The sequence below is a fragment of the Puma concolor genome, chromosome B3 (genome assembly GCF_028749965.1).
Source record: "Puma concolor isolate L17-30 chromosome B3, mPumCon1.1.hap2, whole genome shotgun sequence".
Classification (NCBI taxonomy): domain Eukaryota; kingdom Metazoa; phylum Chordata; class Mammalia; order Carnivora; family Felidae; genus Puma; species Puma concolor.
In genome coordinates this window covers 78,860,964-78,876,562 of record NC_141672.1, presented here as the reverse complement: position 1 = coordinate 78,876,562, position 15,599 = coordinate 78,860,964, and the positions used below count along the sequence as shown (strand labels likewise).

The 15,599-nt window shown below is 37.6% G+C and overlaps 1 pseudogene; it reads right to left on the bottom strand.

The window, feature by feature from the left end:
* Positions 1-6,410: 6,410 nt before the first annotated feature.
* Positions 6,411-15,599, bottom strand: LOC112855636 (olfactory receptor 4F21-like; annotated as a pseudogene).

Here is a 15,599-nt window from a genome sequence, read left to right as displayed (position 1 = left end):
ATGTATAATATCATGTCATCTGCAAAAAGCGAAAGCTTGACTTCATCTTTGCCAATTTTGATGCCTTTGATTTCCTTTTGTTGTCTGTTTGCTGATGCTAGAACTTCCAGCACTATGTTAAACAACAGTGGTGAGAGTGGGCATCCCTGTCATGTTCCTGATCTCAGGGAAAAAGTTCCCAGTTTTTCCCCGTTGAGGATGATGTTAGCTGTGGGCTTTTCATAAATGGCTTTTATGATCTTTAAGTATGTTCCTTCTATCCCGACTTTCTCAAGGGTTTTTATTAAGAAAGGGTGCTGGATCTTGTCAAAGGCCTTTTCTGCATCGATTGACAGGATCATATGGTTCTTCTCTTTTTTTTTTTGTTAATGTGATGTATCACGTTGATTGATTTGCGAATGTTGAACCATCCCTGCATCCCAGGAATGAATTCCACTTGATCATGGTGAATAATTCTTTTTATATGCTGTTGAATTCGATTTGCTAGTATCTTATTGAGAATTTTTGCATCCATATTCATCAGGGATATTGGCCTGTAGTTCTTTTTTTGCTGGGTCTCTGGTTTAGGAATCAAAGTAATACTGGCTTCATAGAACGAGTCTGGAAGTTTTCCTTCCCTTTCTATTTTTTGGAACAGCTTGAGAAGGATAGGTATTATCTCTGGTTTAAACGTCTGGTAGAACTCTCCTGGGAAGCCATCTGGTCCTGGACTCTTATTTGTTGGGAGATTTTTGATAACTGATTCAATTTCTTCTCTGGTTATGGGTCTGTTCAAGCTTTCTATTTCCTCCTGATTGAGTTTTGGAAGCTTGTGGGTGTTTAGGAATTTGTCCATTTGTTCCACGTTGTCCAATTTGTTGGCATATAATTTTTCATAGTATTCCCTGATAATTGCTTGTATCTCTGAGGGATTGGTTGTAATAATTCCATTTCATTCATGATTTTATCTCTTTGGGTCATCTCCCTTTTCTTTTTGAGAAGCCTGGCTAGAGGTTTGTCAATTTTGTTTATTTTTTCAAAAAACCAACTCTTGGTTTCGTTCATCTGCTCTACAGTTTTTTTAGATTCTATATTGTTTATTTCTGCTCTGATCTTTATTATTTCTCTTCTTCTGCTGGGTTTAGGCTGCCTTTGCTGTTCTGCTTCTAGTTCCTTTAGGTGTGCTGTTAGATTTTGTATTTGGTATTTTTCTTGTTTCTTGAGATAGGCCTGGATTGCAAAGTATTTTCCTCTCAGGACTGCCTTGGCTGCATCCCAAAGCGTTTGGATTGTTGTATTTTCATTTTCGTTTGTTTCCATATATTTTTTGATTTCTTCTCTAATTGCCTGGTTGACCCACTCATTCTTTAGTAGGGTGTTCTTTAACCTCCATGCTTTTGGAGGTTTTCCAGACTTTTTCCTGTGGTTGATTTCAAGCTTCATAGCATTGTGGTCCGAAAGTATGCATGGTATGATCTCAATTCTTGTATACTTATGAAGGGCTGTTTTATGACCCAGCATGTGATCTGTCTTGGAGAAAGTTCCATGGGCACTCGAGAAGAAAATATATTCTGTTGCTTTGGGATGCAGAGTTCTAAATATATGTGTCAAGTCCATCTGATCCAATGTCTCATTCAGGGCCCTTGTTTCTTTATTGACCGTGTGTCTAGATGATCTATCCATTTCTGTAAGTGGAGTTTTAAAGTCCCCTGCAATTACCACATTCTTATCAATAAGGTTGCTTATGTTTGTGAGTAATTTTTTTATATATTTGAGGGCTCCTGTATTCGGCACATAGACATTTATAATTGTTAGCTCTTCCTGATGGATAGGCCCTGTGATTAGTATATAATGCCCTTCTTCATCTCTTGTTACAGCCTTTAATTTAAAGTCTAGTTTGTCTGATGTAAGTATGGCTAGTCCAGATTTGTTTTGACTTCCAGTGGCATGATAAATAGTTCTCCATCCCCTCACTCTCAATCTGAAGGTGTCCTCAGGTCTAAAATGAGTCTCTTGTAGACAGCAAATAGATGTGTCTTGTTTTTTTTATCCATTCTGATACCCTATGTCTTTTGGTTGGCGCATTTAGTCCATTTACATTCAGTGTTATTATAGAAAGATATGGTTTAGAGTCATTGTGATGTCTGTAGGTTTCATGCTTGTAGTGATGTCTCTGGTACTTTGTCTCACAGGATCCCCCTTAGGATCTCTTATAGGGCTGGTTTAGTGGTGACGAATTCCTTCAGTTTTTGTTTGTTTGGGAAGACCTTTATCTCTCCTTCTATCCTAAGTGACAGACTTGCTGGATAAAGGATTCTCAGCTGCATATTTTTTCTGTTCATCACATTAAAGATCTCCTGTCATTCCTTTCTGGCCTGCCAAGTTTCAGTAGAGAGATCAGTCACAAGTCTTATACGTCTCCCTTTATATGTTAGAGCCTGTTTATCCCTAGCTGCTATCAGAATGTTCTCTTTATCCTTGTATTTTGCCAGTTTGACTATGATATGTCATGCAGAAGATTGATTCAAGTTATGTCTGAAGGGAGTTCTCTGTGCCTCTTGGATTTCAATGCCTTTATCCTTCCCCAGATCTGGGAAGTTCTCACCTATTATTTCTTCAAGTACACCTTCAGCACCTTTCCCCTCTCTTCCTCCTCTGGAATACCAATTATGCATAGATTATGTCTCTTTAGTGCATCACTTAGTTCTCTAATTTTCCCCTCATACTCCTGGATTTTTTTATCTCTCTTTTTCTCAGCCTCTTTTTTTTCTATAACTTTATCTTCTAGTTCACCTATTCTCTCCTCTGCCTCTTCAATCTGAGCTGTAGTTGTCTCCATTTTATTTTGCAGTTCATTGATAGCATTTTTTAGCTCCTCCTGGCTGTTCCTTAGTCCCTTGATCTCTGTAGCAAGAGATTCTCTGCTGTCCTTTATACTGTTTTCAAGCCCAGCGATTAATTTTATGACTATTATTCTAAATTCAGTTTCTGTTATATTGTTTAAATCATTTTTGATCAGTTCATTAGCTGTTGTTATTTCCTGGATGTTTTCCTGAGGGGAATTCTTCCGTTTGGTCATTTTGGATAGTCCCTGGAGTGGTGCGGGACTCCGGGGCACTTCCCCTGTGCTGTCTTGAATAACTTGCGATGTTGGGGCAGAGCCGCAGTCAGACCTGATGTCTGCCCCCAGCCCAGCACTGGGGCCACAGTCAGACTGGTGTGTGCCTTCTCCTCCCCTCTCCTATGGGCGGGATTCACTGTGAGTTGGCGTGGCCCATCTGGGCTACTTGCACACTGCCAGGCTTGTGGTGCTGGGGATCTGGCGTATTAGCTGGGGTGGGCAGGCGAGGTGCACAGGGGTGGGAGGGGCAGGCTCAGCTCGCTTTTCCTTCGGAGATCTGCTTCGAGAGGGACCCTGCGACACCTGTAGGGAGTCAGACCCGCCAGAGGGATGGATCTGCAGAAGCACAGCATTGGGTGTTTGCGCGGTGCAAGTGAGTTCCCTGGCAGGAACCGGTTCCCTTTGGGATTTTGGCTGGGGGATGGGCGAGGGAGATGGTGCTGGCGAGTGCCTTTGTTCCCCGCCAAACTGAGCTCTGTCATCCGGGGCTCAGCAACTCTCCCTCCCTTTGTCCTCCAGCCTTCAGTTTCTCTGAGCAGAGCTGTTAGCTTATAACCTTCCAGATGTCAAGTCCCGCTTGCTGTCGGAACACACTCGGTCTGGCCCCTCCGCTTTTGCAAGCCAGACTTGGGGGCTCTGCTTGTTGGCAGGCTGCCCCTCCACCCCCCGTCCCTCCCGCCATTGCGTGGAGCACGCACCGCCTTGCCGCCCTTCCTACCCTCTTCTGTGGGGCTCTGGTCTGCGCTTGGCTCCAGAGACTCCGTTCTGCTAGTCTTCTGGCGGTTTTCTCGGTTATTTAGGCAGGTGTAGGTGGAATCTAAGTGATCAGCAGGACGTGCGGTGAGCCCAGCATCCTCCTACACTGCCATCTTCCCTTAATCCTCCTCCTAGAAAAGTTTATAACTAAGAACTCTGATTGTTGTGTCTTGGTGTGAGAGACCCTTTATTTTATCTCAGTCATATAAACTGTTTTATCTTTTTTAAAAATACACATATTTCTAAAGGAGTAAGTTTAGATTGCTTTTTCTTCTTACATGTTTGGAGAATTCCCTAGTGGAATTGTTGAAGTATTTCTTTTTCTTTTTTATTGGAATGGAATGTTTCAGTCAGGTTTCAATTAGGAGCCTGAAATTACTCAACTTATTTGAACATGGATAATTTAAAGAATCATTAGATATAATGTATTGAACTAGGTAATTGAAAGGATAAATGGTTAGCTTTCCTTAGCTAACCTAATGTTTTCCCGATGGACCCATGAATGAAGAAGACATCATGGTAGAAAGGAAAGCTATATATAGGTCCTAGAGTGAACTTTTTGTTACATGAATTTTTCCCAGTTACTACCACTGTAGAATGTTTGACCTATTCAGCAGCACAAGTAGATCCTTGAAATGGTACCATGTTTTGAGGGCTGAAATCAATCACTTGAGAGTAATTACTGACACTGAGCCCTTTCTAACCTGGAGGAGAGAGAGATTTATCCTCGTGGGGATTCATATATATGAGTATGTATTATCTTTCCTACCTTGAATGTTCTGGCCAGTACCACTATCCAAGTGTTCACAGTGTCTGATTTCCAATATGAAATCTTGTATATTATTTCCTTAGACCAAGACTACACACTTTATAGCAAAGAAAGTGCACAAAACACACATAACTAAGGAACCCATTTTTCCTATTATACATTGCACAACTGGGAGCTGTTTATCTGATAGAACATTGGGATAGCCTGTTAAAATTACAACTGAGGCACCAGCTTGAAGATGATACCCTGCAGAGTCAAAATCTATACTTTAAGGTATATGTTTTGAACCAGTGTCCTTTAGATGTGCTATGTCCCCTGTGGATAAAATATATAGGTTCTGTAAACCAAAGGGATAGATAAAACAGTAGTGTCTCATCATAAATCCCAGTCAAGTTCTTGTGCATTTTCTGTTTTCTGTTTTCAAATTTTAGGATTTGTTATAGTGGGGAGAATGCTTCTTTTGGGAGACACAGTATGGGTTATAATAAACCTAAAATGTTTAACTGCTTTTATGTCATTTGGCGTTCCTCAGATTTGAAGACCAGCATTTGGAAGACTGAGTTACCTCATTTTTATCCCATAGTGGATAAATACCAGGTTGCTTCTTAATGATACAGCAAAGAGATTTTCTAAAACTAGGGATTCAATGAGGCATGCCTTGTTGGCTTCATGATGTATGATTAACTATAATAGGGCAATTGTAGCAACAGTAGATTGACAAGAACATATTAATCAGGGCTCAAACTACTCTTAAAAAAACTGGATCGTCTCAGTAGTCAAGTAACATAGATCATCAGAAGAACTGCCTGATGATGGGGGCTTTAGAATGGGTAATAGAGGGGAACATAACTATCAGCTCTGAGCAACGGTGCTGCTATAGCTTGTCACTTCTGTTTTAAGTCTTCCTTTTGCGAAATTGAAAACAGCCATCACGTTAGAGAATCTTTGACAGGATAAGGTAAAATGGGGCCTGAGTTCTTTAAAAAGTGGAATATACCTTTGCATTTATTGTTTTCAAAGAAAGAGATAGTTTTCTACTTCCAGCAGCTGGAAGTCTACCTGATGGTTTTTCCTCTGGCTTCCTTCCTATCATGCACAGTATTCTGGACTGGACATACTAAGGAGTTATTGCACCCTTTACAAATGAAGAAGTATTCCAGTTCCTTTCCCTTAAAATGGGACAATTCTAAGCCACAGAATTTATAGAGTAACCTAGAGGGCCATTCTAGGCTTGCACCCCATTTACATTTATCAACATAAGCAATCTTCACATCTCTGTCTCACTTCCTATTCCCTTGATGAGATTTTCAAAAATCAATTTCCAAATAAACTACTGGCAATAAAATTTTGTTTTTGGATCTTCTTCTGAGGGAACACAGCCTGAATAATTAGAATTACTAGTCCTGCGTATATTTGATGTAATGATTCCTGACATTCTCCAAAGTGTGTTTGCATTTCATTTGCAAATCTTTGGGAAGCAGAAGAGATGTCATTATGTCCGTCTTCTGTCAAAATGATCACAATTTCAATCGTAAGTATTATTTAGTAGATAGTGATACTCTCTGTTAAAATAACCCATATCATGGTGGATTCACATTTCCCATGGTAGTAGAGGTTATGAATAAATGCTCTAGTAGTAGGAATCTGTTCAGTGATATAGATATTATGTTCAGATATGGTCATGTTAAATGTCAGAAGTATCCAAAGTGGAAATACCCAAAGTGGAAGTATCCAAAGTGAATACTTAGTGGATGTATAGTTTTAGAGCTCCAGAGTCACATTCAGTCAGCAAAATCTGACATGTTCCTGCTCATTCAATCTTTTTATTGCTACTTTTATGTCTTTGTTCTATTATGTATAGATAGATGGAAGGATTAAAGACAGAGGTGATAGCAAAGTCAATACTATAGTGAGTCAATACAATGAACAGGTATTTATCACTTGAAGAAGTGGGGAAAGGCCACAGAATAAACAGAGGGTTGATGGGGGGTGGGAGGGAGGGGAAAGTGGGTGATGGGCATTGAGGAGGGCACCTGTTGGGATGAGCACTGGATGTTGTATGGAAACAAGTTTGACAATAAATTTCATATTAAAAAAATAAATAAAACAGACTGTGATTATGGTCAAAAACCAAAAAAACAAAACAAAATAGAAACATGAGTAAGGTAAAAAACTGAGTCAACACAGTGATGTGAGCTGACAGAGTGACAAATGCCTTGGGTAAGTCTTTCTGAGAACATTTCCAGACAGTGACCAAAATAAGGATATAGGAAAGGATTAGTAAAAAGAAGGTGCCCATGCTCATGATGTTATTATTGGCAGCAATAATAAATTCAAACTTGGCTCCATCTCTGCATGCAAGTTTGATGATTCTGGAAAAGTTATAATAGAAGGTTTTTACTTCTAATATAACCACAAAAGCACACGTTTGTAACGAAAACAAATGGAGACATAAGTAGTTCACCACAGTTACCCAGCAAGTAGTTACAAATGAAACATGTATTTTAGGGTTCATGATGTCCAGGTACTGAAGAGGTTTACAGATTGCCACGTACCTGTCAGACACTATGGCTATAACTAACACCATCTCCGCTCTGCCCATTATGTGGATGAAGCATGTCTGTGCCCTGAAACTTTGCAAAGAAATCTTGCATTCATTAAAAAAGTCTATAATCATCTTGGGAACTGTGGTAAAGAAAAGTCCACATCAATGAGGGACTGGTTGGCCAGAAGGAAGTACACAGGAAAGTGTAAATGGGAATAAAAAAAAAATACCAGAAAGAAAATGAAGAAATTTCCTGGGACGATCCCTAAATAGATCAAGGAGAATGTCAACATGAGAAAAACTTTAGTCTCCCAAGATGTAGAAAGTCCCAGCAACACAAACTCAGAAACCAGAACATCTTTCAATCCTCATTTACTGGTGGGAGCATCTTTTCTTTTCTCTATATGAAGAGATTTGTCTGTGCTTGTCTGAAAACTATAATGACCTCTTCTGAGTTGGTTACCAGAGGGGGACTGCTGACAATTACCAGTGCCTGTTCCCACCTCTTCACATTGTTCCTAGTCCTATAGTCAGGCTCAAGTCCCAGAAAGCTCCGGTGAGTCAGGGGCAAAATGGAATCCATGACTAGATGCAGTATACAACAAAATAACTGTAAGATTTTACATATCTGTATCAATAGACACCTGGAACGTTATATATGGGAATGGATCCTAAGAGTGTTTGACTTGGATGGAAGGAATAAAATGTTGGATTGGCCATATTTAATGATATTAGTATACTAAACAATGATTCTGTATTTAATATGTTAGCTCAGATGGCTTGGATTAACCCTAACAGTTTGATTTATTTGGTTGACTACAAACTTAGACCCAAAGCTAGAATAATATAGAATGAGGCTGATCTGTCAGAACCTCTTGGTTTATACTGTTAGAAGAAGTTACTCAAAGGCTGAGGGACATTGCAATGCTACAATTGTTGATGCAATTATCCCCTTCCTGTTATATTTTTTATTTGCTTTCCTTGTTTTTCAAGAGCTTTCTTTTGCCTTCATGGGAAAATATAAAGAGGCAGATAGGCAGGTAGGTAGGTAGGTAGGTAGGTAGATAGATAGATAGATAGATAGATAGATAGATAGATAGATAGATGATAGATGGTTAGATAAAAACAAAAACTAAATTTTAGTAGGGGAAGGAGATGGTGATTTACAAAAACAGATGTCACCCCCTAGGTGACTCATTAACCACTTTTCTTCTTACTTTCTTTAGAAACCAATGTGATTCTAGGAGACAATTCTCATAACAGACTCATTTCTGGCTGGCAACACCAAGTCTCTGAGTTGAACTTGGTCACTACCCAAGCACAATTAGTGCTATTAATTAACTGCTTTTATGATGGCAGTATTTTGTGTAACTCTTTGTATAGGGGAGAATTATGTAGCAGACAGAAATTTTCTGAGTAGTTTGGACTCCCTGAAAATACAGTTGCTTTATGCCCTGGGAAACTCTTTGTGTCTCCTTCTCTTGATAGGCTTGCTAGAAAGAGTATTCTGGGCTTCAGATTTTCCCATTCAGCACTTTGAATATATCATGCCATACCCTCTGGCTTGGAAATTTTCTGTTGAAAAATCTCCTGCTGTTCTTGTTACTTATATCTATTTTGTTAGTTCTCTGGCTGTGGCCTTATTCTGTTTTCATTTGGGGTAGATTTCTCTGTCTTTTCTTTTTGTCTAAGTCTTTGTGCCTGTTTGTGGTTAGGAAGGTCAGCTATGTCTTCTGTTCTTGAGAGTGATGGCCTTATGAGGAAGAGGTCGCATAGTGCCCTGCTGTGTAGTGTCCCTTGTTCCCCAGTGCCTGGCACTTCTGGGAGAGTCTCTAGTGTGTGCTACATGTACTCTGCTGTTTTGTCCTGGCCACTTTATCCTTTAGACCAGTTGTTTGTGGAGACTCTTTGCCTGTTGTAGACAGTGTTTGGTCCCTGGCCTGAATGTGACATATTTTAACCAGGTGTGCACCGGTCTGCTTATGAAATGAGACCTGTTGCCACCACCACTGGAAGCAAGGCTCCACAAAACTTACGAGTTGGAAGATGTGGTGTGAGCAAGTCTTCTGGGGGAGGAAGCCAGGCAAGTGGCTATATTTTTATCTGTTTTCAGAGTATTTATATCTTTTGCCTTTTTAAAATTGAGATTAAATCCGCATAATGTAAAATTTATCATTTTGAAGTGAATAATCCAGTGGTATTTTGTACATTCACAAGTTGCACAATCACCCTTCTTAGTGCTAAAATATTTTCATCCATTAAGAAAACATACCATTGAATCTGTCCTTCTCTGTATGACTTATTTCACTTAGCATAACACTCTCCAGTTCCATCCATGTTGCTACAAAAGGCCATATTTCATTCTTTCTCATTGCCACGTAGTATTCCATTGTGTCTATAAACCACAATTTCTTTATCCATTCATCAGTTTATGGACATTTATGCTTTTTCCATAATTTGGGTATTGTTGAGAGTGCTGCTATAAACATTGGGGTACAAGTGGCCCTATGCATCAGTACTCCTGTATCCCTTGGGTAAATTCCTAGCAGTGCTACTGCTGGGTCATAGGGTAGGTCTATTTTTAATTTTTTGAGGAACCTCCACACTGTTTTCCAGAGTGGCTGCAGAAACTTAACAGAAGACCATGGGGGAGGGGAAGAAAAAAAATGGTTAGAGAGGGAGGGAGCCAAAGCATAAGAGACTCCTAAAAACTGAGAACAAACTGAGGGTTTATGGGGGGTGGGAGGGAGGGGTGGGTGGGTGATGGGTATTGAGGGCACCTGTTGGGATGAGCACTGGGTGTTGTATGGAAACCAATTTGGCAATAAATTTCATAATAAAAAAAAAAGACATACCATTAAGCTATTATTCCCCATTTTGTCTTTCCCCCAGATCCTGGAAACTACCCATCTATTTTCTGTGTGTGTGGATTTACCTATTCTAGATATTTCATGTAAATGGAATCCTACAACAAGTCAGCTTTTATATCTGGCTTCTTTCACTCAACATATTTTTGAGGTTTATCAACATTGTAGAATGAATCAGTACTTATTCCTTCTTGTGGTTGAGTAATATTCTATCGTTTGGATATGCTGCATTTTGTTTATTCATCTGTTGATGAATATTTGGATAACTTCCGCTGTCTATTGTGATGAGTGTGGCTGTAAACGTGTGTATAAATTTTTTAGAACTTTTTTTCACTTCTTGGGGGTATATACCTAGGAGTGGAATTCCTGGGTCATATGCTAACTCTGTTTTTAACATTTTGAGAAACTGAGAAAAAAATTTCCAATGTGTCTGCATCAGTTTACATTCCCATAAGTAGTGTATAAGAATTCTAATTTCTCCATGTTTTGCCAACAATGATGATTTTCCTTTTATTAAATGGCCTCATGGTGGGTATGAAGTGGTTTCTTATGATTTTGATGTGCATTTCCCTAACAACTGTTAATGTTGAGCGTCTTTTCATGTGCTTCTTGGCTACTTGTATATCTTCTTTGAAGAAATGCCTATTAAGTCCTTTGTCCATTTAAAAATTGGGTAGTTTATCTTTTTTTCTTGCTGTGTTGTAATTGTTTTTTTCTATATTCTGGATACTAGAGCCTTGTCAGAGATGTGGTTAATAAATGTTCCTCTTATTCCCTAGGTTGTATTCTCACTTACTTGATAATGTCCTTTGTTGCGCAAAAGTTTGTAATTTTGATAAAGTCCAATTTTGATAATATAATTACACAAAAGCTTATAATTTGATAAAGTCCAAAATTTTATGTTTCTGCTTTTGGTGTCATATCCAAGAACTTACTACCCATCCAAGGCCATGAGTTATATCTATATTTTCTTCTAGGAATGTTATGGTTTTAGCTCTTATATTTAAGTCAATTATGCAGTTTTAATTACATTTTGTATATGATGTGATGTAGAGATGCAATTCTTTTGCATGTGGATATTCACTTATTCCAGGTCCTTTTGTTTCAGTTGTTATATTTTTTAGCTGCAGTTTGGTTCCTTTTTATAATTTTTGTATCTTTGTTGATATCGTGATTTGTTCATCCATCATTCTCTTGGTTGTTTTTTGTTTGTTTTTGTTTTCTCTTTGAGCTTATTTAAAAGGTTTTTAAAACGTTTTTTTGTAGTAAGTCCAATATCTGTGCTTTCTCAGGGATAGATTCTGTTTATTTCTCTTGTACATGGGGCATTTTTTTTTTTTAATTTACACTTTTTTTTTTAAAGTGTACATTTTGGATATTATAATTTAGTAACTCTGGAAATCACATTCTGTCTCCTCAGGATTTGTTTTTGTTAATTTCTGTGGAATATAGGTGGGTTTTTTATTGTTGTTTAGTGACTTCTGTACTATCTGTATAATTTCTGTATTCTTTGTTTTGTTTGGTGTCTGAAGTTTCTATTGAGAAGAAAAGCTAGTAAAAACAAGATAAGAGGGGCCAGCCAGATGCCCGAGGCTGGGTATTCCCCTTGTATACTTTTGACTTCTGTAATCTTCCTTGCCTCCTGCCTCCACCCATGTAGCACCACTATTTAGTGATTTTTTTTTAATTTGCTGTTTATCAGATAATAATTGCACTTAGCACTTATTATTTACGTGTGTCTTCATCCTTTTTTATCTTTGATTAGCTGTGGTTTGTCTACATTGTAATTTTTTCTAAAAATAAGATTTTTGTTTTATTGCTTTGATAGACTATTTTTGGTTATTTATTAGTTTCTACTTTTATCTTGTTTGTTTTCTTTCTTATAGTTTGTATTATTTTTGCTTTCTTTTTAATTTTTTATTTAGCAACTTAATTCATTCTTTAATTCTGTGACTTTTAAATGTTTTTGTCTGTACGTCCTTTCTTAGTGTTAAGTGCAGGTTTCCAAATTTCAAGATGGTTGGGCCTTTTGTTTCTCAATTTTATTTTAAATTCTAGATTTATTTCATTATTATCAGAAAATACTTTTTGTAATATTTCTACTTTGTGACATTTATGTTTTCTTTGAGAATTAATAATCAAGTTTTGTGTGTGTCCCATGTGCACTTGAGAAGAGGTGTATGTTGTGTGGTAGAGACACAAAAGATAAAGAGAAAAGAATTGAAACAAAATTGGGGCACCTGGGTGGTTCAGTGGGTTGAGCGTTGGACTCTTGATTTTAGCTCAGGTCACGATCTCTGTGAGATCAAGCCCCACAAGAGGCTCAGCACTTATAGCACAGAGCCTACCTGGGATTCTTTCTCCCTCTTTCTCTGTCCCTCCCTTGCTTGCATGCGTTCTCTCTTTCTCTCTCTCTCTTTCTCTCAAAATGAATAAACTTAAAAAAAAAAAAGAAAAAACAACTGATGCAAACCAGTACAAAAATCAAGTCACAAAGGAAGTTAGCAAGAGAGGAAGAAAGGGGAAGAAACTATAAAACAGAACACATTGGCAGTAAGTGTTTTATAGTAAGTTTCCTATGAAACAAGGAACACATCGGCAGTAAGTTCTCTAATGTAAATGGACTAAATTATCCAATCAAAGGCACAGAATGGCTAAATGGATTTTTTAGAAAAATGAAGATCCAACTATATTCATTTTTTATCTAACTCTACCTATAAGAAACTCAACTTTACCTTTAAGAACACATGCAGGCAGAAGGGAAGGAAAGGATAAAGATATTTATACATATAGTAACCAAAAGAGAGAGGGTTATTTATCCTTATATCAGAAAAATAGACTTTAAGTCAGAAACCGTTACAAGACACAAAGAAGGTCACTGTAAAATGATACAAGGATCACTTCATCAAAAAGATATAAAAACTCTATATGCACCCAATATCAGACTACATACATATGTAAGGCAAATATTAATAGAATTGAATGGATAAATAGATAGCAACACAATAATAGTGGAGGCCATCAGTACCCTAATTTCAACAACACTAAAACTAAGCTTTAGATCATGCAGCTATAAATCAATAAGGAAACAGTAAATGGACCTAAGACTAAATGGATCTAAAAGGCATCTAAAAAAAAAGTTGCTTTTTTTTTTTTTTTTTAAATAATTTACTGTCAAATTGGCTAACACACAGTGTGTAAAGTGTGCTCTTGGGTTTTGATATAGATTCCCGGGGTTCATCACTGACATACAACACCCAGTGCTATCTAGAGAAACTTTTATCCAAAAGTGGCAAAATACACATTTTTCTAAAGTGCACATGGAACATATTCCAAAATAGATCATTTTTTAGGTATAAAACAAATCTTAACAAATTTAAAAAGATTGAAATAACATGTAGTATATTTTCTGGTCAAAACGGTGTGAAAGGAGAAATCAATAACAATATAAAGCTGGAAAATTAACAAATATGTGAAAATTAAACAACACACTTTTTTTTAAATTTTTTTTTTCAACGTTTATTTATTTTTGGGACAGAGACAGAGCATGAACGGGGGAGGGGCAGAGAGAGAGGGAGACACAGAATCGGAAACAGGCTCCAGGCTCCGAGCCATCAGCCCAGAGCCCGACGCGGGGCTCGAACTCACGGACCGCGAGATCGTGACCTGGCTGAAGTCGGACGCTCAACCGACTGCGCCACCCAGGCGCCCCTAAACAACACACTCTTAAAAAATTTTTTTTTCTACATTTATTTACTTTTTAAAAAAAATTTTTTTTTAACGTTTATTTATTTTTGAGAGACAGAGATAGAGCATGAGCAGGGGAGGGGCAGAGAGAGAGGGAGACACAGAATCTGAAACAGGCTCCAGGCTCTGAGCTGTCAGCGCAGAGCCTGACGCGGGGCTGGAACTCACGGACCGTGAGATCATGACCTGAGCCGAAGTCGGACGCTTAACCGACCGAGCCACCCAGGCGCCCCTACATTTATTTACTTTTGAGAGACAGAGACAGTGTGAGCAGGAGAGGGGCAGAGAGAGAGGGAGACACAGAATCAGAAGCAGGCTCCAGGCTCCGAGCTGTCAGCACAGAGCCCAATGCTGGGCTTGAACCCACAGACCATGAGATCATGACCTGAGCTGAAGTCGGACGCTTAACCGACTGAGCCACCCGGGCACCCCTAAACAACACACTCTTGAAATATCATTGCGCCAAACAAGAAATAAAAAGGGAAATATATTAGACAAACAAAAATGGAAATAGAGCATACAAAAGTCATAGGATACAGCAAAAATATTTCTAAAATCTTATAACAACAGATAGTTAAGAAAAATAAAGTTCTCAAACAATCTAACATTACATTTCAAAGACCTAGAAAAATAATAACTAAACCAAAAGCTAGCAGAAGGAAGGAAATAAAATAGTGCAAAAGTAAGTAGTATAAAAACCAAAGAAAAGATTATGAAAACTGAATTTGTTTTTGTAAGGATAAAAAACTAGACACATTTTTTGCTAAACTAATAAAAAAATAGAGAAGATTGAGATAAATAAAATTATAAGTGAAAGAAAGGAGACTTTAAAACTGATACTACAAGAATACATAGGATATTGAGACTACTGTAAACAATTATAGGCAACAACTTGGAAGACCTAACAAGAAATGGATAAATTCCTAGAAATATAAAATGTATCAAGTCTGAATCATGAAAAAAATATAAAATCTTAATGGATCAATTACAAATAAAGAGATTGAATCAGGAATTAAAAACTTTCTGAGAATAGTCCAGGACCAGATGATTTCACTGGTAAATTTTACCAAACATTTAAAGAATTAGTGTTAATATTTGTTAAAGTCTTCTAAAAAATTGAAGGGGAAGAAATGCTTCCAAAGTCATTTTATAAGGCCCACATTACCTTGATACCAAAGGTACATAAGGATACTACAAGAGAAGAAAACTAAAGGCTATATTCCTGAAGAGTATAGATGCAAAAATTCTCCACAAAATACTAGAAAAATGAATTCAGTGTCACATCAAACTAAAAAGCTTGCACATAATGAGGGTAACAATTTACAAAGTGAAAAAAATGGAAGAAAATATTCCCATAGGATTTGTCTGATAAGGGGTTAATATCCAAAATATATAGAGAACTCATACAACTCAATAGCAAAATAGCAAATAACTTCATTACAAAATGGGCAAAGAACCTGAACGGACATTTTCCCAAAGAAGTCCTACCAATAGCCAGCAAATATGAGATGTGCTCAACGTCACTAATCCTCAGAGAAACACAAATCAAAACGAAAGTGAAATAATTTCACCTCTCACCTGTTAGTATGGATACTTTTAAAAAACAAAAGAAAACAAATGTTGGTGAGGATGTGGAGAAAAGGGGATCCTGTTATACTATTAGTGGGGAGCAAATTGGTACACTCATTACAGAAAACATTATGGAAATTTTCAAAAATTTAAAAATGTAACTACCATATGGTACAGCATTTCCTCTTCTGGATGTTTATCCATAGGAGTAGAATCAGGATCTTGAATATGTATCTGCATTTCCAT